The sequence below is a fragment of the Elephantulus edwardii genome, unplaced genomic scaffold (assembly GCF_000299155.1).
Source record: "Elephantulus edwardii isolate Elephantulus edwardi_28Jun2011 unplaced genomic scaffold, EleEdw1.0 scaffold00320, whole genome shotgun sequence".
Taxonomy (NCBI): Eukaryota; Metazoa; Chordata; class Mammalia; order Macroscelidea; family Macroscelididae; genus Elephantulus; species Elephantulus edwardii.
The window spans coordinates 1,929,185-1,953,881 of record NW_006400070.1 but is presented as its reverse complement, the minus strand read 5'-3'; the positions used below and the strand labels follow the sequence as shown (position 1 = coordinate 1,953,881).

The 24,697-nt window shown below is 37.8% G+C and overlaps 1 pseudogene; it reads right to left on the bottom strand.

The window, feature by feature from the left end:
* Nucleotides 1-20,004, bottom strand: part of LOC102856168 — a 57,326-nt pseudogene extending 37,322 nt beyond the window's left edge.
* Nucleotides 20,005-24,697: the final 4,693 nt, after the last annotated feature.

Below are 24,697 nucleotides of genomic sequence, written 5' to 3'. Positions count from 1 at the left end.
AAATTTAATTTTTAAAAAAAAGACAAAAAAAAAGCTTACAATAAAGTCCATTAATTTGGAAACAGCAGACTCTTTTAACAGAGGATGTTGGCAAAACTGGACATCTGCCTTCAGAAAATAGAAACAGGATCCACATCTTACATCACACACACAAAAACCACTCAACTGAAGTAGATCAGAGACCTGGGGATGATAAAAACCAAAGCCATGAAGAGAAAAATGGGAGCAAAATTAGCCCTGGACTATGGCATAAATAGACTTTTGAACATAGCCAAAAATGCCCAACAGAAGAAGATCAACAAATGGGACTAATTTTTTTAATTCTTAATATGTTTTAATTGTAATGAAAGTTTATGCAAAGGTTAGCCTTTCCTTCATTCATTGTTGCCCATTTTCCTCCTTCCCCCTCCCCTAGTTCACTTTCATTGTTATACAAGTTTATTTACAAAATTAAAATAGTTTTCCAGAGATTCTTCCGATTTCCCTCACCCCACCCATCAAATTATACAACCCCATTATTAAACATCCTTCCCGCTTCCCAGTTCACTTTTTTAAAAAGAAAATATTCATTCATTTTTGCACAATTTCCTCTCCCGCCTTCTTTTCCCCCTCACCTAGTCCACTTTACAATGCACTTCTTATTTCAGATTATTGTCGTACATATATGGCTGATCATATATTCCCTTTAAATAGGTCTTTACCCTCATCTGTTCCTATGCAGTGTTCATTACCAGTCCACTCTTTTCCTGTTCTCCACCCAACCCCCCCATGCCAATCCTGCTATAACAGTGGTGTATGAAATATTTGTCCTTTTGTGACTGAGATATTTCACTCAGCTTAATGTCTTCCAGGACACCCTATGTTGTGTAATGTTTTACAAGTTCATTGTTTTTCAGTGCTGTGTATTATTTTATTGTGTGAATGTACCATAGTTTTTCTGTTCATTCATTTGTTGATGGGCGCTTACGTTGCTTCCATCTCTTTACTTTTGTGAATAATGCAGCAAAAAACATGGGTGTACACACATCTATTTGAGTCATGGCTCTGGTTTCTTTACAATATATTCCCTGTAGTAGAGTTGCTGGGTCAAATAGTATTTCTGTTAACAACTTTTTGAGAAAGAACCATAAATGCCTTCCATAGTGGATGCACCATTTTACACTCCCACCAGCAGTGAATGAGGGTTCCTATCTCTCCACAGCTTTGCCAACATTTGTTGTTTGCTGCTTTGTTGAACTTTGCTATTCTTGCTGGAGATAGTATCTCATAGTTATTTTGATTTTCATCTCTCTGATATCTAGGGATTTTGATCTTTTCTTCATGTGTGTGTTTGCCATCTGAATATCTTTTTTGGTGAAGTCCTATGCCCATTTTGTGATTGGGTTGTTTATGTTTTTCTTGTTGAGGTGTTAAGAGTTTTCCATAAATTTTATGTATCAGATATATCACTGCCAAATATTTTCCCCCCAGTCTGTAGATTTCCTCTTTTAAACTACTGGAGAGTTTTTTTTATGTGCATAGGGTTTGATTCTTAGAAGGTCCCATTATTCTATTTTATTATGTTTGGAAAACTGTTAATGCTATAGATTAGGGTTTCTGTGTTCTTCCTAGATTTTCTCTGATGAAGTTTATAGTCCTTGGTTTTACCCATAGGTCCTTAATCTGTTTTGAGTTGGTTTTTGTGTATGATGTGAGGTATGGGTCTTGCTTGAGTTTTCTACAGATGGTTTTCCAATTTTGCCAACACCCTTTGTTAAAAGATTCTGTTGTTTCCCCATTTAACTGGGACCTTTCAAAGTCACGTACCTTTAAAGTTGCATCAAAAAGTTTCTCCAATAGAGTAAAAAGAAAGCCCACAGATCTGGAGAATACATTTGACAACAATATTTCAAATAAGGGTCTCATAACCAAAGTTTACAGAATCCACAAGAAAAACTTGAAAACTCAACCGCAAAATAGACAAAAAACATCAAAAGGCTTTTCACAAAGAAAGACATTCAGAGGGCTAAGGAACTCTTGAGGAAATGTTCAAAATCACTAGCAGTCAGAGAGATGCAAATCAAAACAACGAGATACCACCTTATTCTAGCAGCAGAAGCAGAAGATATGGAGAGATTGTAATTCTAATGCACTGCTGGCAGGATTGTAAAATGGTACAACTGCGATGGAAGGAGGTTTGATATTTCCTCAGAAAAGCTGAACATAGAAATCCCTTAAGACCCAGCTATTCCAGTGCTAGTCATATATACCAAGAAAGTCAAAACTGAGATACAAATGGACATTTTTACAGCTATGTTCATTGAAGGATTAATCACAATAACAAGAAAATGGAAACAGCCCAAATGCCCATCAACAAATGAATAGATTGAGAAATTGTGGTACAGTCACACAGTGGAATACTATGTAGCACTAGAGAGAAGTGATTTTGTAAAATGCTATATATAACTTGCGAAAGACTAGCGAGCATTTTGCTGAGTGAAATATGTCTCTCACATAAGGAAAATTTTGCAAACGGCCACTATTGTGCAAATAGCATAACAGAGTAAGACATGTATAATTGTTCAGAACAGAAAATGAAGCAGGGCAGAAGAAGGGAAAGGAGGAGACATCACTAGGATAGCAGAGATTAGTGGGTGAATGAGGGGTGAAGTAAAGGGAAATGTTCAATGGAGGCTCACACAGGGTGATAATAGTCATAGAGCAGTGGTACTTAATGATATAAAAGATAGGGTATATGAATGATGGCATAAAATACAAAACACATGTACAAAACATGATGTATAGGAATGATTATATGTTAACCAATTAACTTAAAAAAAAAAAGAAGAGGCAGTCTGATCCCAAAGATTTCCAGCTGTGGAAGTCTTGAGGGAGTTTTCTAACCACATTAATGCTTACTAGTTTCGATTGGTTTAGCTTTATAGATAAAATTTTAAATAAAGATACACTTATTCCTTGGTGGGGGGAACTTATATTTTAGATTTAGAGAATGTAAATATTGAATTTTTCAGCATAAAGATTATAAGGCCCTGATGATATTTTTATCTCTTCTCTGAATGTTCATTGGTCAAAATCTCACGTAAAGTGGCTCAGGCTGAAGGGGTTGCAGCAGACTTTCCAGGACAGAAGGGGTAGTGGAAAGAATGGATGATTCAAGTCCTACTTGATTTTTTTGTTCGTCCTTTACCAGCCTATGGCAGGGTCAGGCAGGCTTTCCGTGTGTCACACCAGCTGTGAGTCCGAGTCTCCCCAGCAGCATCTAACAACCATTTAGTAGTTGACTCATCAAAGAAAGAATGTAAAAATGCCTTGATTTTTGAAGGTTTCTTGAATTAGTGCCAGAAAGCACTTACATTTGGTGGGTTTTTGTGGTGTTGTTTTTTTGTAATTTTTTTTTTTCCTCACTGTGTCTGGAACATCTGCCAAGACTGTTGACACAGTTTTTAAATTTTTCATTGAAGCAGAGTATACAGAAAAAAAAGTGCATGTGTTATAAGTGCGCTGGTGGTTTATTACAGATTGGACACATGTATGTGACCATCATACATGGGCCAGTTCAAAAAACAGAACTTGGAAGTGTCCCCTGAGACACTCCCAAATACACTTCTCTCCCTCTCCCAAGAAATTACCAATACTCTCAATTCTAATTTAGTTCTAACTTCAGATAGTTTTACCTGCTTTTTAGCTTTGTTTCAGTGAAATTATAGTGTGTATTTTTTTCTTAATCTTATGCCTTTTATTCAACCCATGTTGAAAGATTTTTCATGTTATATTTGGCTATAGTATAGTTTAGTTCATTTTTGGCATAGTTCATTTTATGTGTTTTTCTGTTTGACTATGGATGGATATTTTAGTTGAGTCTAATCTGGGCCTGTCATGAATGATGTATTATTATGAACTTAGTAGGTGCAGTCAAGTAGGATTTATACCAACCCTATAAACAATAGATCTGACCCCTGTCTTATCTTGTGTCAACTTCACAATCTCTGACACATGTGAGCCCATTGCTGTAGTAACTGTGCCATTCTACCTGATTGAGAGTCTTCCTCTCCTTCACCATCCCTCCAACTTTCCAATCATGATGTTCTTCTCCAAGGAGGAGCCTCTTCTATCAACATGCCCAGAGATAGGAGATGAAGCTTCACCTTACTTGTTTTCAAGGAACAATCTGGCTTCACCCTCTCCAAGACATACCTATTTTCTTGGCAGTGCAGGGGATATTCAGTGTTGTCCTCTAACACCACAACTTAAAAGCATCAATTCTTCTTCAGTATATTGTCCAGCTTTCAGGTGCTTTAGCAGATGATTGAAAAGACCACGATCTGAATCAAGCCACACCTTAGTCCTCAAACTAACATTATTGCTCCTCAGTAATTTGAATTGATACAATACCTAACTTTTGGAAGCAGGAGTAGAATCCATTTCCTTAACAACATGCCTCTACACTTTCTCAAAAAGTTGCAAATAGAGATACCATTTGACCCAGCAATTCCACTACTGGGAATATACCCTAAAGAAACCATAACTGCCACCCAAGCAGATATATATGCACACCCATGTTTATCATGGTTTTGTTCACAATAGCAACGAGTTGGAAACAACCTAAGTGCCCTTCAACAAATGAATGGATAGAGAAGTTGTGGTATATTCACACAAGGGAATACTATGCTGCATTGAAAAACAAGGAACTCATGCAATATTATTCAAAATGGGTGACCCTGGAGGACATTATGCTGAGTGAAGTATCTCAGTCACAAAAGGATAAATACTGCATGGTGCCACTCTTTTAAAGCAGGACTGAGCTCGGGGTTGGGAGGAGACTGAGAAGGACAGGTTCAATAATGTATACTGCATTGAGACAGATGAGGGAGAGAACTGTTTTTGATGGAAATTATTGGGGGTTTTTGTCATGACAGGAGTCCAGAGCGAGGGCTGTATGGTGGAGCGGACCTGGGAGGAGGGATTGTAGAACAATGAAAGAATTTTACTTTTCCAAGAGGGTAGTGTATTTTGGGGGGAGGGTTGGGAAGGAAGAAAAGTGAAACAATGAATGAATGGAAATCCAAAGTCTCTCTAAATTTTCATTGAAATTAATAAGAAATTTTAAAAAATATATACATTTTTAAAAATTAAAAAAGAAAATGATGTGGAATGAACGATATCCTTGATCATATCAGAGAGATCTTGGCTGAAAGCAGAGAATATCAGAAAGATATTCACATATATTTTACTGACTATTCAAAGGCATTTAAGTGTATGAATACTAATAAATGACAGTTAATGTTGAAAAGAATGGGGAAAAAACCCACACCAACATGCCTCTAGAAAGTCTATGAACTTTGATAAATGTCCATAGTTATTGAAAGACTTCAGGCCTTTTTTTCATAGGGTCACTCTGGGTTGTGCTTGACTTGACAACAGTCAACAACAACATTATGAACTTACTAGTTTATTTTTGGGGTTTGGTTTGTTGTTTGTTTTTCTTTCATACGCATGAAAGTTGGTGGGTGACACCAAAGTTTGGTGATGTGAACCCATGCAGAAGAAGACCTGGGTGTCTTTCCATAATAACTGTGATCGAGAAAGCTTCATCAAGCAGTTCTGCTCTGTCACATAGAGCTGCTGTGAATTAGAATTAACTCAATGGGGATAGTTTGGTTTCTGTGAGATTTTTTAAACAAATTATTATTGAATGTTTCTCTAAGGAGTGAAGTTACTCTATCATAGGTTCATACATATTCAGCTTTAGTAAAGAACATTTAACAGTTTTCAATGTAATTGAGCTAATTTCTATCTAAACTATTACTCTAAAAATTAATTTTTACTTATTTACAGAAACTAGCCTCTTCTTGGGAGGAGTATAAAGATTCTTCTACACAGATTTCTCAAAGTCTCTGAAAGGTAAAATAGGAGCAGATACATTTGAGAAACATTGCACAATGTATCCCCTCCTTAAAAAAAATAAAATACACTGTCATGTTAAAATGGCTTAGAATGGTTTCTTTAAAAATAACAGTGCAATTTTGATTGAATTGTTTCCCTTTTCATTTTTTGGTCCATAGAGCTCTTATGTGGTGATAACACCTGAAAACAATACATAAATAACATCTGTAAATAGCAGCCTTTGATGGATTTGGACTTTGAGAAGGAATAGCAACCTTCAGTTGCCTTTAAAGCTCTGATGCTTAATAATTGAGGTGGTGATTCCTTCTCTGAGGATGGTGGTTTTATTTGATGATTAAAGTTTGACACACTTAACAGTTGGGAAGCTGGCAACCTGTTTTGTCTCTGGAGTTTTATCTGAGCTTTTGTGTTGTTTGAGATGTTCCTTCTGCCATTGTGACCAGCTGTGCCTTGTGAGCTAGAAAAGACACTGTTGCTTAGTACACATTGTTTACTGAATATTGCCCACATATGTTGGTAAAATAATCACCAGTGTATCTTCTTTAAAATAGAATTTATTTTTAAATTGTAAATATAAATTGTAGATTATCTCTTCTTTCTTGACAATGATGTGTGATGTTATTATTTAAGATGTCATTCTGTTGTCAGTAATAAAAATATTAATAATCTGTTTCCCCTCTGGGCCTTTTTATGGTTTTTTATTCACAAGGGTTTTAGGAACTTCTTTCTGTTCCTCCCTCTGGGACATAGGGTTTAGACCAGAGTAGGAATTGCACAGCTCACTGTTCAGCCTTTATAGATAGGCAGACAAGCTCACTCAGGAGAAGAACCAATTCCAGGAACCAGGCCAGACCAGCTGGATTTCTGTCACATCTTAGCAAACCCCTCCCCCATCTTCCCTAGCCCATCCCATGAACACACACATATACACAGAGTTCTGGGCTTACCTGATTTGACATAGGATATGTGAGTCATTGAAATAAATACAGATCTTGTGACATTCTGTTTCAAACTAACATCAGAACATTAATCCTGAAGGAAAAGAGAGAACATTTTCTTAAAATGAATTTTTTAAAATTCTTTTTAACAGTTTTACAGAAGTATAGTTCAATACCACAAAATTATCTTGTTTTAAGTGTTATCAGTCCATTGTTATTGTTGTTGTTAAATGTTGTTGAGTCGTAGGCGACTCATAGCGACCCTATGAAAGTTCTGTATAACTTTCATCCTTTCTCCAGGTTCATAGAGTTTCCAGAAACAAGCTATTATGGAAGTGGATGCTACTCCTGCTTCCAGGCTTGTTTTAATCTGGGAGCTTCACCAAACACCGTCCACCATGGGTAATCATTCTTGCATTTGACTCATCAGTGTCACAGTGTTTGGCTTCACAGCAACCATGAGTTACCTCTGTACAGCAAGTAGACATACCAGAGTTACATGACCTAAAAGAATGTTTCACCAAAAACAATTAAAGGCAGGACTGAGGGCCATGAAGTAGAGTCACCCACCTTTGGCTTGGGAGCATGACTTTCTGTCCGCTAGGCCAACTGCGCTCGCTCTCTCTCTCTCTCTCTCTGTCTATAAAAATGGAATTTTGTGATTTTTAGTAAACTTATAGTTAATACAGTTACTGAAAATTCCAATTTTAAAACATTTCTACCATTCCCAAAAGATTCCTCATGTCATTTGCATACAGTCCATGATTCTACTCCTAGTCAGCCACTAACTGTCTATTACATTGCCTTTCAGTACATTTTAGATGACTGAGGTCACAAAAGAAAAGGTCTTTTTTATTTGGTTTCTCTCCTTTCAAACAGTTCTTTCCCTCATCTATTCTAATGTAGTGTTCATTATATATCCCCTCTTTCCCTAATCCCTCTCCAACCCCCTTCATGTCTGTCCTATTTTATAAAAGCAGTGTTAACGCAGCAGTGTTATCCTTTGGGACTGAAATATTCCACTTACCATAATGTCTTCAAGGCTCCCCATGTTGTGCAGTGTTGTACGAGTTCATTGTTTTTCAGTGCTGAGTAGTAGTAGTCCATTGTGTGGATGGATGTGCCATAGTTTATTATGTTTATTGAAACCTTGGTTGCTTCAATCTATTTGCTGTTGTGAATAATGCAGCAATAAACATTGATGTGCTTACATCTGCTTGAGTTGTGGCTCTGGTTTCTTTAGGCTATATTTTGAGTATTGGAATTTCTGGGTCAAATGGTATTTCTATTTTCAACTTTCTGAAAAAGCTCCAAACTTCCTTCCATCGTGAGTATACCATTTCACATTCCCACCAGCAGTGAATATGAGTTCCATCTCTCCACAACCTTGCCAGCATTTGTTGCTGTTGCCCTGTTGAACTTTACTGTTGTTGCTGGGGTGAGATGATATCTCATAGTTGTTTTGATTTGCATCTATCTGATGTTATTGTTCTTGTTTTGTGCTATCCAGTTGCCTGCAACTCAAAGCAACCCTATATACAACATCTCTGAACCCTGCTCTATCCTGAGCCAAACTTACTATCTGACACATCTATTGCCATTAGCCCAGTTATTGAATCAATCCATCTCATTCAAGGGTTTTCCTCTCTTGAGCTGCCCCTCCACCCTCCAAACCTGACATCCATCTCCAAAGACTGGGCACTCCTTGCAACATGCCCAAAGTATGTCACATGGAGCTTCAGAATCTTTGCCTCCAAGAGCAGCCTGTTTTCACACTCTCCAGGGTGAAACTATTTGTTCTCCTGGTGGTCTGTGGTATATTTGATATTTTTCTCCAGAACCACAACTCCAAGACATCAATTCTTCTTATCATCCCTTACTCATTGTACAGCTTTCTCATGCATAGCAAGTAATTGCAAAGATCATGGCCTGCATCTGTTGTGCCTTGGTCTCTAGACTGACATCATTACTCTTTGGTAGTCTGGATAGGCAGTAGATTTTCCCAGTAAAATAATAATAATAATAATAATAATAATAATAATAATAATAATAATAATAATTATTATTATTATTATTATTATTATTATTTCCTGGCTGCTGATGCCAAGAGTGTTGATTGTGGAGCCAAACAAGCTGAAATTGTTAGCAATCTCGACACCATCTATCATGTTATTGACACTTGGCCCAGTGGTGAGAAACTTTGTTTTCTTGTGTTGAGCTTCAATAAAGCTGTAGATCTTGACCTTCTACATAAAATACCTGAGGTCTTCCTCAGTTTCAGCAAGCAAGGTTGCATCATCTGCATAACGCAGGATGTTGAGTGCCACATTCCTCCTCAAAGAGCCCAACCTCCCGAATGATCTTTTCTGCGTATAGAGTGAAAAGAGATATAGATAGAATGCATCCCTGGCATACATCCTTCCCTATTTTGAACCATAACTGCATGTTTCCTTGCTCTACTCTGACAACTGCCTCCTGGTCCAAGTATAGGTTTTTTGCATAAGCACAGTCAAGTGTTCTGGTATCCCCATTCTTCTCAGAGTTAGCTCGAATTTCTTGTGATCAACATAGTCAAATACCTTTGCATAGTCAATGAAACACAGATAGACACTCATGTGGTACTCTCTGCTTTCAGTCAAGATCCATCTGATATTGCCTATAATATATGTAGTACTACGGCCTCTTCTAAACCCAGCCACACATCTAACAGTTGTCTGTTGTGCTATTCCAGTGGTTTTTGGATAATATTCAACAGAATCTTGCGCGTATGTGATACAAATTAATATTGTTTAATAATTTCCACACTCACCTTTCTTTGGAATGGGAAAAAAATGTGGATCTCTTCCAGTTACTTGGCCAGGTGGTTGTCCTCCAGATTTCTTAGCACAACCTGGTGAGCGCATCCAGGGCAGCATCTGTTTGTTGAAGTATGTCAACTGGTATTCCATCAATTCTTAGAACTTTAGTTTTTTTCAATTGCTTCAAAGCTCTTGAACTTGTTCCTTCATCATCACAGGCTATTGCTCATATGTTGTTTCATGAAATTCTTCTATGTTGGCCAATTCCTTTTGGTACAGTGACTCTGTATACTCCTTCTATCTTCTTTTAATGCTTCCTGAATCATTTAATATTCTGCCCAAAACATTCTTAAGTATTGACACTTGAGGCTTGAATTTGTTCTTCAGTTCCTTCAGCTTAAGAAATCATGAGTGAGTTTGGCCCTTTTGATTTTCTGACTTCAGCTTCTTGCACATTCCATTTTAATACTTTGTTTTGGCTTCCCGTGCTCCCCTTTGGAACCTTCTATTCAACTCCTTAACTCCTTGATCTATTTCCTTTGCTTTGGCTTCTTGGTGCTCTAGTTCAATATTCAGACTCTTATCTGACATCCATCTTGGTATTTTCTTCCTTCTCTGTCTTTGTAATGACCTTTTGCATTCTTAGTGGATTATATTCTTGATACCCTCCCACAACTCATCTGGTCCTCATTTATTAGTGTTTAACACCTCAAACCTGTTCCTGAGATGGTTTTGAAAATCATATGGGATAGACTTAAGGTCAAATTTTGGTTCCTGTAGATTTGATTTAATCTTCTTTAGCTTCAGCTTGAATTTGCATGAGTGGTCTGTTCACAATCAGCACCTGGCCTAGTTTTCACAGCTATATATTGAGCTTCTCCAGTGATTCTTTCCAGAGATGTAATCTGTCTGATTTCCATATCAGGTGAAATCTATGTGTATAGTCTGCATTTATGTTTCTTATAAAAAGTATTTGCAATGAATAAATCATTGATTGTACAGAATTCTGTCAGTCTATCTCCAGTTTTATTTCTGTAACCAAGTCCATGTTTTCCAACTACTGATCCTTCTTCCCTGTTCCACCTTTTGCATTCCAGTCATCTATTATTATTAACGAATGTTCGATCAATTTCTGACTGCAAAAGTTGGTAAAAATCTTCTATTTTCTCCTTTTGGGCTCTAGTTTTTGGTGTGATAGCTAGGGATTTTGAACATTTCTTTATGTGTTTGTTTGTCATCTGAGTGTCCTCTTTGGTGAAGTGCCTAGTCATATCCTGTGCCCCACTTTTTTATTGGATTTTTACCTTTTTTCATTGAGGTACTCACTTAGCATTATATTTTAAAGTTTCATCCATGTTATAAAATGAAAAAAACTGTACCATGTTTAGTTGTTATGTTATTGTTATGTGTTGTTTGAGTCGCCTACCACCCATGGTGACCCTATGTACAGCAGTTCTGAAACCTGCCCTGTCCTGCCAGTCTCACTGATTCTGACATACCAACCCCCATTGACCAGTTACTGTATTAATGAATCTCTTTCAGAGTCTTCCTCTCCTGGTCCCTCCACCTTTCTGAGCATGATGTTCTTCCCCAAGGATAGTTCTTCCTGGCCATGTGCCCAAAGTTTATGAGATAGAGTTTCAAAATCCTAGCCTCCAAAGAGAAACTTGGTTTCACCCTCTCCAAGACACTTACTTGTTTTCTTGGTAAGACTCTTCTCTAGCACCACAACTCAAAGGCATCAATTCTTCTTCTGTCTTCCTTAATTGTTGTCCAGCTTTCTGATGCAAGTAATTGCAAAGACCATGGACTGGATTAAGCACACCTTAGTCTCTAGACTGATATCCTTGCTTTTTTCAGTATTCTGGAGAGGTCCTTGACAGTAGATTTTCCCAATGCAATTTGTCTTTTGACATCTTTTTATTTCCTGACTGCTGGTGCCATGAATGTTGATTGTGGAGCTGAGCAAGCTATAATTGTTAACAACTTCAGTCTCTTCTCCATCTATCATGGAGCTGGCAGTTGGCCCAGTGGTGAGAATCTTTTGTCTTCTTGATGTTGAACTTCAATCCACATTGAAAATTACAATCCTTGACCTTCTGCAGCAAGTGCTTTAGGTCCTCTGCAGTTTCAACAATTGAGTCTTCCTCCAATCCTGATACTACATTCCTCCTCATAAAGCCGTGCTTCCTGAATTATCTGTTCTGCTTATAGGTTGAAAAGGTATGGAGACAAGATATATCCCTGATTCACTTCCTTGCTGATTTTGAACCATGCAATTTGTTTCTCTACTCAGTTCTGAGTACTGCTTCCTGATCCAAGTATAGGTGTCACATAAACACAATTAAGTGTTCTGGGATTCCCATTTTCCTCAAGGTTAGCCAGAATTTGTTGTGAGCCATACAGTCAAATGCCTTTGCATAGTCAATGAGACACAGACATTCTTCTGGTAGTTCTTGCTTTCTGCCAAGATCCATCTAACTTTGCTGACAATCTAGTGCCACAACCTCTTTTAAACTTAGCTTGTATTTCTGGTAGTTCTCTGTCAATGTACTGTTCCAGTCATTTATGGATAATCTTCAGCAAGATTTTGCTTGCATGTGTTATTAGTGATACTGTTCAATAACTTCCACACTGTCAGGTCACCTTTTTTCTCTTTTTTAAATCTAGTAAGTTGGCTAGATAGTTGTCCTCCAGATTTCTTGGTACAACCTGGTGAGCACATCCAGGGCAGAATCTTTTTGTTGAAATTTATCAGTTGGTATTCTGTCAATTCCTGGGGCTTTACTTTTTGGCAAGTCCTTCAGAGCAGCCTGAACTCACCATTGCCTCTTGATCATAAGTTGTGTCCAGAAATTCTTCTGTGTCAGACAATTTTTTTTTTTACAGTGACTCTGTATAACCATTCTTTCTTCTTTTACTGCCCATAACATCCTTAAGCATTGCTACTCATGACTTGAATATTTTCTTTAGTTTCTAAAGCTTAAAAAATGCCAAGCAAGTATCCATTAATATTTTATTCATTTTTATTGCTATATATTTGTCTAGAGAGCAGAAAACTTACTATTTATTTGTACCTCTTTTAAAAAGAAAAGAAAGACTTTTGCTTTATAACTGAAACTGTCTCCCCTGAACCACAGATCATTCATTGAATTAGGCAAGAAATAGGGGAAGAAAGGAAAAAAGTGAGAGAGAAAATAAATAGGGCAAAGGTCAGTCAGCTCTGTACTTGATAGGATCCCTGTGAGTTGAAGCCATCTCAGCCACACCTAACAGTACAACCTTGTCCCCAGTGTTTTTCAAGTAAGAGTTTTGTGTAATAGCCACTGTGTTGAGAGGTAATATATTGTTCATCATCAGTTTCAGATATTTTATCATTTCCAACAACAACAATATAAATCATGTTATCTTAAACTATAGATTAAACAGAAACCATATATGTGTAGATGTTAAGTTTCTGAAAGTTTGGAGTACATTTTTACAATTGATTTGTGATTGTATCAATTTGTTAAAATTGAGGTTTTTAAATTGATGAGACTGCTTATATAACATATTATATGAACCGTATTTTAATGTTTCATATTATCTTTTTTACCATAATCTGGTTTAGTCATTATTAGTAGTAATATTAGTATTATTCTAGTTTATTTACAAAATTCAAATACATTGCTTTTCACACCAGATTCTTCCAATTTCTATCACACCACACCACCCAACAAATTAGAAAATCCCATGATTAATCCTCCCCCTTCATGTTGTTTTTCAGTGATGTTAGTGCTTTGTTTCTATTAAATTAAAATTACTAATTATGTTATTTGAAACCCATTTTTGTAACAACTCACTCTTCTTCTAACTTCTTTTTATTATTAATTTCAATGAAAATTTACAGAGACTTTGGATTTCCAGTCATTCATTGTTGCACTTTTCTCCCCTCCTAGCCCTCCGTCTAGCACACTCCTCTCCTAGAAAAGTAGAAGAAAAATTATTTCATTGTTTTACGATCCCTCCCTCCAGGTCCACTCCACTATGCAGCCTTCCCACTGGACTTCCATCATGACAAAAATAGCTAATCACATATCCCTTTTAAACAGTTTTCTCCCTCATCTGATTCAATGCAGTACATTATTTAACCCATCTTTCTCAGTCTTCCCCCAACCCCGATGTCAGTGTTGTTTTACAACAAACTGGCAGCGTGCAGTAATTGTCCTTTTGTGACTGAGATATTTCACTCAGCATAATTTGCTCCAAGGTCAACAATTTTTAATAATATTGCATGAGTTTCTTGTTTTTCAATGCAGCATAGTATTCCATTGTGTGAATATACAACAGCTTCTCTATCCATTCATTTGTTGATGGGCACCAATTCCGTGCTATTGTGAACAAAGTTGTGATAAACATGGGTGTGCATATATCTCTTTGAGTGTCAGTTATGGTCTCTTTCGGGTATATTCCCAGTAGTGGAATTGCTGGGTCAAATTGTATTTCTATTTACAACTCTTTGAGAAAGTGCCATAACACCTTCCACAGTGGCTGCACCATTTTACATTTCCACCAACAGTGAATAAGGGTTCCAGTTTCTCTATAATCTTGCAACATTTGATGCTTGCTGTTCTGTTAAATTTTGCTATTCTTACTGGGGTGAGATGATATCTCATAGTTGCCTTGATTTGCATCTCTCTTAGAGCTAGGGATTTTGAAAATTTCTTCATGTGTTTGTTAGCCATCTGAATGTCTTCTTCGGTGAAGTGTCTGTTCATATTCTGTGCCCATTTTTCTCTTGGATTATTTACCTTTATCTTGTTGTAGTGCTCAAGTATTTTATAAATTCTAGATATAAATCCTTTATCTGACATGACATTACCAAATACTTTTCCACAGCCTATGGCTTCCCTTTTTACCCTATTGGAGAAGTTTTTGGATGTGCATAGGGATTTGATTCTTAGAAGGTCCCATTCATCTATTTTATCTTCTCCTGGTTGTAGATTTTTCAGGATACTTGGAAGACTTTTTATATGTGGATTAGGACTTCTAGCGGTCTTCCAAGCTTTTCTTTAATAAAGTTTTTAGTCCTTGGTTTTAATCCAGATCCATGATCCACCTTGAGTTGATTTTTGTATATGGAGTGAGGTGTAGATCTTGCTTGAGTCTTCTGCAGATAGTTTTCCAATTTTGCCAACACCATTTGTTAAAAAGACTGTTGTTTCCCCACTTGACTGATTTTATCTCCTTGACAAAAATCAGTTGACCATAGGTAGATGGGGTGATTTCCAGGTTCTCAATTCTATTCCAATGATCTCTATATGTCTGTCATTGTACCAGTACCATGCTATCTTAACCACCACTGCAGTGAAGTAGGATTTGAAATCAGGGAGTGAGATGCCTCCTACCTTTTTTCTATTTTTAAGGAGTGCTTTGTTTATTCAGGGCCTCTTTCCATTGCAAATGAAATTGGATATTATCTTTTCCATCTCATTGAAGAATGGGATTGGTATTTATATTGAGATTGTATTGAACATGTAAATTGCCTTTGGTAGCATTACCATTTTCACAATATTGAGTCTTCCTATCCATGCGCAGGGGATATTCTTCCACTTCTCCAGCTCTATTTTTGTTTCTTGTAGTAATGTTTTGTAATTTTCTTTGAACAGACCCTTTGTGCTTTCGTTAGATTTACTCCCAAGTATTTCATCTTGTGATTAGCTATTGTGGATGGTATTGTTTTTCTTAGTTCTGACTCTGTATTCTCTTTGTTACTTTAGAGAAATCCAGCTGATTTTCTCATGTTGAGCTTGTATACTGCTACTTTGCTGAATTGGTCAACTACGTCCAATAGTTTTCTTGCTGAGTCTTTAGGGTTTTCTCTGTATACTATCATACCATCTGCATAGAAAGATAATTTTACCTTCTCTTTTCGAATTTGGATGCCTCTTATTTCCTTCTCTTGTCTTATTGCTATTGCTAAGATTTCTAATACAATATTGAATAGGAGAGGTGATAGTGGGCATCCTTGCCTAGTTCCTGTTCTTAAAGGGAATGCCTTTAACCTCTCTCCATTGAGAATAATGTTAGCTCTCGGGTTTTCATAAATACTTTTCACTATATTGAAGAAATTTCCCTCTACTCCTATTTTGTTGAGTGTTTTCATCAGGAAAGGGTGTTGCATTTTGTCAAAGGCCTTTTCTGCATCAATTGATAGGATCATGTGGTTCTTTTTCTTTGCTTTGTTAATATGATGAATAAAATTAATTGTTTTTCTTATGTCGAACCATCCTTGCATACCTGTTATGAATCCTACTTGGTCATGATGAACTATTTCTTTGATATTTCACTGGATTCTATTGGCTAGGATTTTTGCATATGTTCATAGAGATATTGGCCTATAGTTTTCGATTTTGGTGGTGTCCGTTCCTGGCTTTGGTATCAAGGATATGTTTGCTTCCTAAAATGAGACTGGGAGAATTCCATCTTTTTCTATTTTTTGAAATAGTTCATATAGAATTGACAACAGTTCTTCTCTGAATGTTTGATAAAATTCACTTGTAAAACTATCTGGCCCAGGGCTTTTTTTGGTAGAAGTTGTTGTATTACCTTTTCAATTTCTTCTTTTGTAATGGGTCTATTCAGATGTACAATTTCAGTTTGTGTCAGTTTAGGTGAATTGTGCATTTCTAAGTATTTGTCCATCTCCTCTAGGTTTTAATATTTGTTTGAGTATAGTTTTTCATAATACTCTAATGTTAGCTTTTTTATTTTAGTTGGGTCTGTTGTGATATTGCCTGATTCATCTCTTATTCACATTATTTGTGTCTTCATCTTTTCTTTTGTGAGTTTTGCTAGTGGTTTGTTGATTTTATTGACCTTTTCAAAGAACCAACTCCTAGTTTTGTTGATAGTTCCAATTGTTTTTCTGTTTTCTATTTCATTGATTTCTGCTTTAATTTTTATAATTTCAGGTTTTTTAGGGGGTGTCGGGTTTTCTTGCTGTTCCTTTTCAGTTTGCTGGAGATGTTGGGTTAGAGAGTCAATGGTCAGTTTTTCTGTCTTTTGATGTGTTTGCTTATTGCTATAAATTGATCTCTGATTACTGCTTTGGCTGTTTCCAGACGTTTTGGGAAGTGGTGTTTTCATTGTCATTTGTTTCAAGAAACTTTTTCATTTCATTTTTTATTTCTTCTAGTACCCAGTCATGTTTAATCAAGGTGTTGTTCAGCTTCCAAATGTATTATTTTTCCCCTTTATCTTCGTATTATTAATTTCTAATTTTGTAGCATTATGGTCTGTAAAGATGCTTTGTATCATTTCTCTGTTTTTTAATTTATTAATGCTTGCCTTGTGACCTAGAATGCGATCTATTCTGGAGAACATTCCATGCACATTGGAGAAGAAGGTATACTGTGCTTTTGGGGGGTGCATTAGCCTGTAAATATCTATGAGGTCAAGTTGGCTTATTGTGTGACTTAATTCTTCAGTATCACTGTTGAGTTTTTTCTGATTGTTCTATCTTTTCTTGAAAGGGGTGTATTGAAATCTCCAAATACTATTGTATTGTTGTCTATTTCCTTTTATAGTTTTGTTAATGTTTGTTTTGTATATTTTTCAGGTCTTTCATTTGGTGCATAGATATTTATTATTGTTATGTCCTCTTGTTCTGTTGACCCTTTCAGTATTATGTAGTGACGTTCCATCCTTTCTGATGGCTTTTACATTGATATTTATTTCATCAGAGATTAATATCGCTACTCCTGCTGTTTTCTGGTTGCCATTCCCCCACCCTTTTATTTTTAGTCTTTCTTTATCTTTGTTTTTCAGGTGTGTCTCTTGTAGACAACACATTGATGGATTTGGGGTTTTTTAATCCAATCTGTACTCTTTTTCTCTTCGGTGGTGCATTTAAACCATTCACATTCAGTGTGATTATTGAGAGGCAAGGTTTTATTGATATCATTGTGTTGAGGTCCTTTTCGTGGTGTTGCTAGGTACTTTGGACCATGCTGCTTTCTGTGGTACGTCTGTAGGAAGGACATCTCTGAGTCTTTCCTGCAATGCTGATCTTATTTTTACAAACTGTCTTAAGTCTTGCATTTCTGGGAATATCTTGATCTGTCCTTCATATTTGATAGATAATTTTGCTGGGTACAGTATTCTTGGTTGACAGTTGTGTTCTTTGAGTGTTTGATATATGTCCTTCCACTCTCTTCTTGCTTGCATGGTTTCTGCTGAGAAATCAGCACTTAATCTTATCTGCTGTCTTTTATAGGTTACTCTTTGTTTCTCCCTTACTGCTTTCAGGATTCTCTCCTTATCTTTGGTTCTGGCAAATTTAACTATGATAACCCTTGATATTTTTCTTATTTCTCTTGATGGTGTCCCACATTATTCTTAGGTTCTTCTTTTTCCTTCTTTCTTGAGTCTGCTTTTTGCCCTAGCAGATCAGTGGTGCCAATTCTGTCTTCAGTTTCATTGGTTCTGTGTTCCATCACTTCAACTCTGCTCATGTGTCCCTCCATCATGTTGACAGCATCTGAAACATTGGACCTTATATTTTGGATAGTGGTTTCTTGTTTTTCCAGTGCTGCTAATGCCTCATTTGTTTTCTCCCATTGTTCTACAATGGTTTTGCTTGGTGGTGGTGGTTGTTGTTGTTATGTGCTGTCGAGTTGCTTGCGACTCATAATGACCCTATGTACAACAGTCCTAAACTCTGCTCTGTCCTGTGCCAATCTCACTGTCTCTGATACACTCATCCCAGTTACCCCAGTCACTGAATCAGTCCACCTCCTGGAGGGCCTTCCCCTCCTGTGCCTGCCCTCCCCCCTCGCAAATATGATGTCCTTCTCCAAGGTCTGGTCTCTCCTTACAGCATGACCAAAGTATGTCAGACGAAGCCTCAGAATCCTTTCCTCCAAGGAACAGCTGGGTTTAACCCTCTCCGGGATGAATCTGTTTGTTTTCTTAGCAGTCCATGGTTCCCTCGATACTCTTTTCAAACACCAAAGCTCGAAGACATCAATTCTCCTTCTACCCTCCCTAGTCATTATCCAACTCTCTGATGCATAACAAGTGATTGCAAAGACCATGTCCTGTATTAGACACCATTGCTCATCAGTACTTTAGAGAGGTCCCTAACAGCTGACTTTTTTTTTTCTTGTAGTATCCTGTAATTCTTCAAGTTTGTCATTTATCCATTGAATATATTCAATCATTCTTCTTTTAAATTCTGTGTCTAAAAGTTCCATCAGATGTTCTGGCTTCTGAAAATCCATTGATACTGTGTCACCCTTTGGGGGTGACATTTTACTTTGCTCTTGTGTCGTGTGTGGGATCGCTTGCTTTCTTCGAGACATTGATATGTTCTTGATCTGAGGACAATGCTCTAGAGATCACTTGGGCATCTACCCCACTTGTGTGTTTCTCTGAACTTCCAACTTCAGGAAAGTGTCAGTTCAGAGCCTGTGAGAGCAACCTCTTGTTGGTAAAACAGGTCAAAGTGCTTGTGATTAAAGGGAAGTTGATTGAACAGACATATAGGCACCCGTAGGGAGCCAAATGGGGTGGGGCAGGCATGGGGGCAGGGCAATAACTAGGGCAGGTCAAACACTTGGGGGACCTCACTCGGACCTCAGCTGTCTGGGTGTACTCACAATTGAGATCCTTACTCAAATTCCAGCTTTCCAACTCACACCCAGTTGTTTTCACTCAAAGGTCTCTGCCCAGTAGCACTTATGCAGGTGCCCTCACACAGCAGCCCCTACCTAAGCAGGGTCCTGGATCCAAGGGGGCCTGCAGACAAAGTCAAATTCCCACCGACCCACTCACCGCTGGCTGGTCTGCAGTGTCTGCAAAAGTTCAGACAGTTTACCACTGGCTGGCTCATTCCTGGGCAGTCAGTGTTGCCCAAGAGAGCTTGGCCAAATTCCCACCAGTGGGCTCACCCTTGGATGCTCTCTCAGGTAATCAGTAGTGCCCCAGAAAACCCATTCAGGATCCTACCAGCCTTTCTCCTACCACATAGTCCCATAGCAGCTTGGCTGGTGACTTCGGGCAATGGCTGGATCCACAGCATGGCTTTGTTTTCCTGTAGCTCCACAAGGAATTCTCCAACAAGAGTTGTGAATCAAAATCCTACTGACCACAGCTCGCAGTGTTGCTCGGTCTCTGTGTGGCGTGAAGGACTCTCTAGTGGCCCTGGGGCGCCACTGGTGTCCCAGCGCTTTGGCAGGGGCAGAGGTGCATGGGTGGTTTTGGTGCTGCTCCAGGTGGGGGATGGGGAGGAGGCGGGGACTTGGGGTTGTGATGGGAGGGGGTGTGGAGTCTCCGGGCTGGGGGAGGGAGCAAGGGGCTATGGGGTGGGGGGCGTGGGGCATGGGAGCATGGGGCCTGGGGGCACCACCACTGCGAGTTGGGGGGCCAGGCTTAGGCACCACCAGGGGTTTATGTGGTGGCCTGCTGCATGGGGGGGTCAAGAAGTGATAGGTTGCAGCAGGGTCACATGGTGGTGGGCGGTTGCTCGTCCGGGGTCATTTGGCATGGGCAGGCAGTCTCTCCTCTGGGTCACACAGTGACTAGGGACAGTCACTTCTCCAGAGTCACATGGCGGCCAGCAGGCAGTGTGGCTGGGGCCGGTAGCTCCTCCATAACTTCTTTTAAGTTACTTAAATGTGTTAAACACCTCCCATTAATATTATAGATTTGTTAATTTATACCAATACTTGTCAGTTTTTGCTTTATATCTTTTGAGGGCATTTGCTAGGATTATATAATTTGACAGTTTATCATATTAGATACTTCCTTTTATTAGTAACAAAAATCCCATTGTTCCCTTTTAAATACCATTCGTTTTAAATCCCTGTTAATATTTCTTGACTGCATCTTTCTTTGGGTTGGTATTTCCTGGTACATATTTTAATTTTTAATTTTTTTTTTCATTTTGTTGTAGGTTTATGTCTTGTAAGCAGCATAGAGCAGATTTTTAACCCAACCTGAGTGTCTGTTTTTCAATAGGTGAGTGTCTATTTGCATTTGTTCTAGTTAACACTACATTTAGATTTCTTTATCCACCCCTTTGATGTTTTCTGTCCTATATTTTGTCTGTTTTTTTAAATCCAGCTTTCCTACTTTCTGTTGACTTGATACTTTCTTTTCTTTATCGATTTGGAAGTCAATGTTCCTCATCTAATGTTTCAAAGACTTAATTAATTTCTTAAGTTAATTACAAAATACTTAGGGTATTAGTGTTTCTTTGTTTATTCTAACTATATAATAATCTTCAAACAGTCATTGCTGTCAAGTGGAAACCCATTCATAACTGAGCCTCCGTTGGGTTTTCTCCATTGGATTTGAACCACCAAAGAAGCACCACCTTTGACTTTGCAGTGCTCCTTCCTTCTGACTACACCACAAGATGTTTTCATTTTTCTCTGAAGCGTCTCTTTACAACAATCACATTATTTTTTAAACATTGAAAAACTCCTTTATTTAATAAAAAAATCAATGGAAAGAAGCATTTTAATAACTTTTTAAAAGTCTATTTTAAAGGGATAGTACATGGGTGTGTTTTATTTTGGGTTTTTTCCCCCCCTTTTTAAAAATTTTATTCTGATTTACTGAAAAAAGTTTGAATATATTTTTTTCAGAAATGGTCCTTCTCATTTTCTTTACCGCACTCACCCATTAAATTGTGCAACCCTATGATTAACATTCTACTGCCCTACCCATCCTCACCCTCTATTTCCACCCTTCCCTCCACCTTCAGTCCTCATACTCATTCTACAATAATGGTTTTATACAGTATTTGTCCTTGTGAGACTAAGTTCACTCAGCATAATGCTCTCTAGTCCCTCCCAACTTAGGTAGTAATTTACAAAATCATTGCTCCTGCTTGCTGCATTTTATCTAGTGTTTCAAGTCCATTTTTTTCTTTTTACCCAAAGGGAAAGATACTGTGATGGTGGTGGTATGTTACTTCCATTTCTCCTCCTTTTTCTTACTTTTTTTACTATTGATACTTCTTAGTTTTCACTGTCTTTTACCAATCCACTTGCCTACCTGTATTTATTGTATTTCAGTCCAGCCTCCTAAGTTAATTTTTCTTCAAACTAAATTATATCTTTTTGTACATCTTAGCTAGAGTTTCTTAACTTTCTATGTTCTGGTGTCCTTGAAATGGAGCCTAGACTTTATAATGAGAAATGTGGCATCAGGATTGGAGGAAGAGTAGTCAACAGCCTGCATTATGCAGATGATACAACCTTGTTTACTGAAACTGAAGAGGACCTAAAGTATTTGCTGCATAACGTCGAGGATCATAGTCTTCAATATGGATTGAAGTGCAACATCAAGAAAACAAAGATTCTTGCCACTGGGCCAATTGGAAGATGGTGAAGAGATTGAAATTTTAACAATTTCAGCTTGCTCATCTCCACAATCACCACTATTGGCACCAGCAGTCAGGAAATCAAAAGACAGATTGCATTAGGAAAATATACTGTCAGGGATCTCTCTAGAGTGCTGAAGAACAACAGTATCAGGCTGGAGACTAAGGTGTGCCTGGTACAGGATATGGTATTCATAATTACTTGCCACACATCAAAGAACTGGACAATGAGTAAGAATGACAGAAGAATTAATGCCATTGAGTTGTGCTGGAGAAGAGTGTTGAATATATATACCATGGACTGCCAAGAGTACAAGGGGAGGAGGTGAAAGCAAGTTGTTCCTTGGAGGCTAGGATTCTAAATCTTCATCTCACATACTTTGGGCACATGGCCAAGAGGGACTAGTCCTTGGAAAGGGACATCATACTTTGAAGGGTTGAGGGACAGCACAGGAAAAGAAGACCCTGTTTGAAATAGACTGATGTAGCTGTTGGGTATTGGAGGTTTCAGAAACAGTAAGATTGGCTCAGGTTAGAGCTGTATTCAGAGCTCTTGTGCATAGAGTGGCTATGAGTTATAGGTGATTTAACGGCACGTAACAATAATGCCACCTTCATTTCTCCTGAATTCTCTAAACTTTACTAGCATGTAGAGAACAAAGAATTAAAGAGGGAGGATGCCAGCCAAGCCCCTTAATGTTCATTCTGTCTCACTTCTTTTTGTGAGCTCTTTATTGTGGGAAGTGGAGGATTGCTTAAATGATGTCAGGAATTAACTCATGAGGGAACTTATATCTGTGCTTTAAGTTTTGAGGCCCTATTTTTTTATAGTAATTTCTCCTCAGGACAAAACCATGGTTCTGTAAATTTTATAGGTTCAAGTGTGTCTCTTTTTTCTAATGTGTTCATATCAGAAAAGTAAATGCTGGCATATTTCCAATGTGTCTCTTTTTAAAAAAAAGTAAAATTTTTATTTTATACTGGTCACAACAACAACATACTGGTTTACTTACAAAGTTCATTCAAATAAATTGTTTCTCACACTGGATCTTTCCCATTTCCTTAACTCACTCCTCCCTCTACCCACCAAATTGTGCAAACTATGATTACCCCCCTGGCCATCCTCACCCCTCTACTCCTACCTTACCCCACCCTCCCTTGGATCTTCGTACATGTTTTATTAGTTATCTTTCTATTTCTACAATAATGGTCTTATACAGTATTTGTCCTATGGGAATTAGTAGATTTAGCATAATGCTCTCCAGTCCCTCCCAAGTTAGGTAGTGATTAATAAAACCATTGTTCCTGCATGCTACATAGTATTCCATTGTGTGAATGCACCATAATTCCTCAGTCATTTTGATTGTGGTTGGACATTTAGGCTGTTTCCATGTTCTTGCAATGTGAATAGTGCTAGTATGAATATTAGTGTACAAATCTCCATTTGTGCCTCAGTTCTAATTTTCTCAGGATATATTCCAAGCAGTGGAATAGCTGGATCATATGAAATTTCTATGTTCATCTTTTTGAGGAAATGCCAAACTGCCTTCCAACAGAGTAAAAAGAAAAACTACAGAGGAGAGGGGGAAAATTTGGCTATACGGTTTCAGACAAGCGTCTCAAGTCAGAAGTTTACAGAATCCTACAGGCCTCCACAAGAAAAGGACTAATAACACAATTACAAAATAGCTGAAAGACATGGAAAGACTATTCAAGATAGTTGGATGGCCAAAAGACACAAGTGTTCAAAATCACTGGCAATTAGAGAGATGCAAATCAAAACCACAGTGAGATACCATCTCATCCCAGTAGCAGTGTCCCCAAGTTTTACAGGACAGCAAGTGATAAATGTGGAGAGGATGTGAAGAGTGTTAGGAACTCTTATACAATGTGGTGGGATTGTAAAATGGGACAACCATTCGTCTTAACAGAAGTTTCTGTTCAAACACTGTTTTTGGCTGCTGAAAATATTCATTACTTTGAAATATACTTTTCTTCAAGTAGCAAGGATTCATTCATCAAGATGATTTATTCTGGGTGATCCCTTTAGATAATATAAATTGATTTAGAGAGCATGAATAGGATGGAAACTATGCCAAGGATAGAACCACAGCTGGTGATAATACTTCTGTTTGTTGAATACCTAAAATAGATTAGTTACTGTGAATAAATTCTCATTAATTTATACTGTATTACTATTTTCAGTGTATTGATGAGGTGAAACTCAGACTCTGAGAGGTAAAACACCCACCTGCCATGGTTATTGAAGGGTAGAGCTAGAATGTGAACACTGGTCTCTCTCTTGATAGAGGGTCTGCTATGAAATTGTTCCCACTTGATGGGAATGACTTTGACTCTGATCATTACTACATATTTAAGAAGAAGAAACATTTATACACTTAAACATTTTGTTAAATAATTTAAGAATCATTGCAGATACATTTTATAAGAAACATAAACGCAGGTTATACACATGAATCTCACCTGATGGTATGCAGAGGAATCAGATCGATTACATCTGCCAAAAGAACCCGCTGGAGAACCTCAATATCAGCTGTAAAAATTGGCCAGGAGGTGATTGTGGAACAGACCACCAACTACTCATATGCAAGTTCAAGCTGAAGCTGAGGAAAATTAAACCGATTCCATGGGAACTAAAATATGACTTTGAGTTCATCCCACCT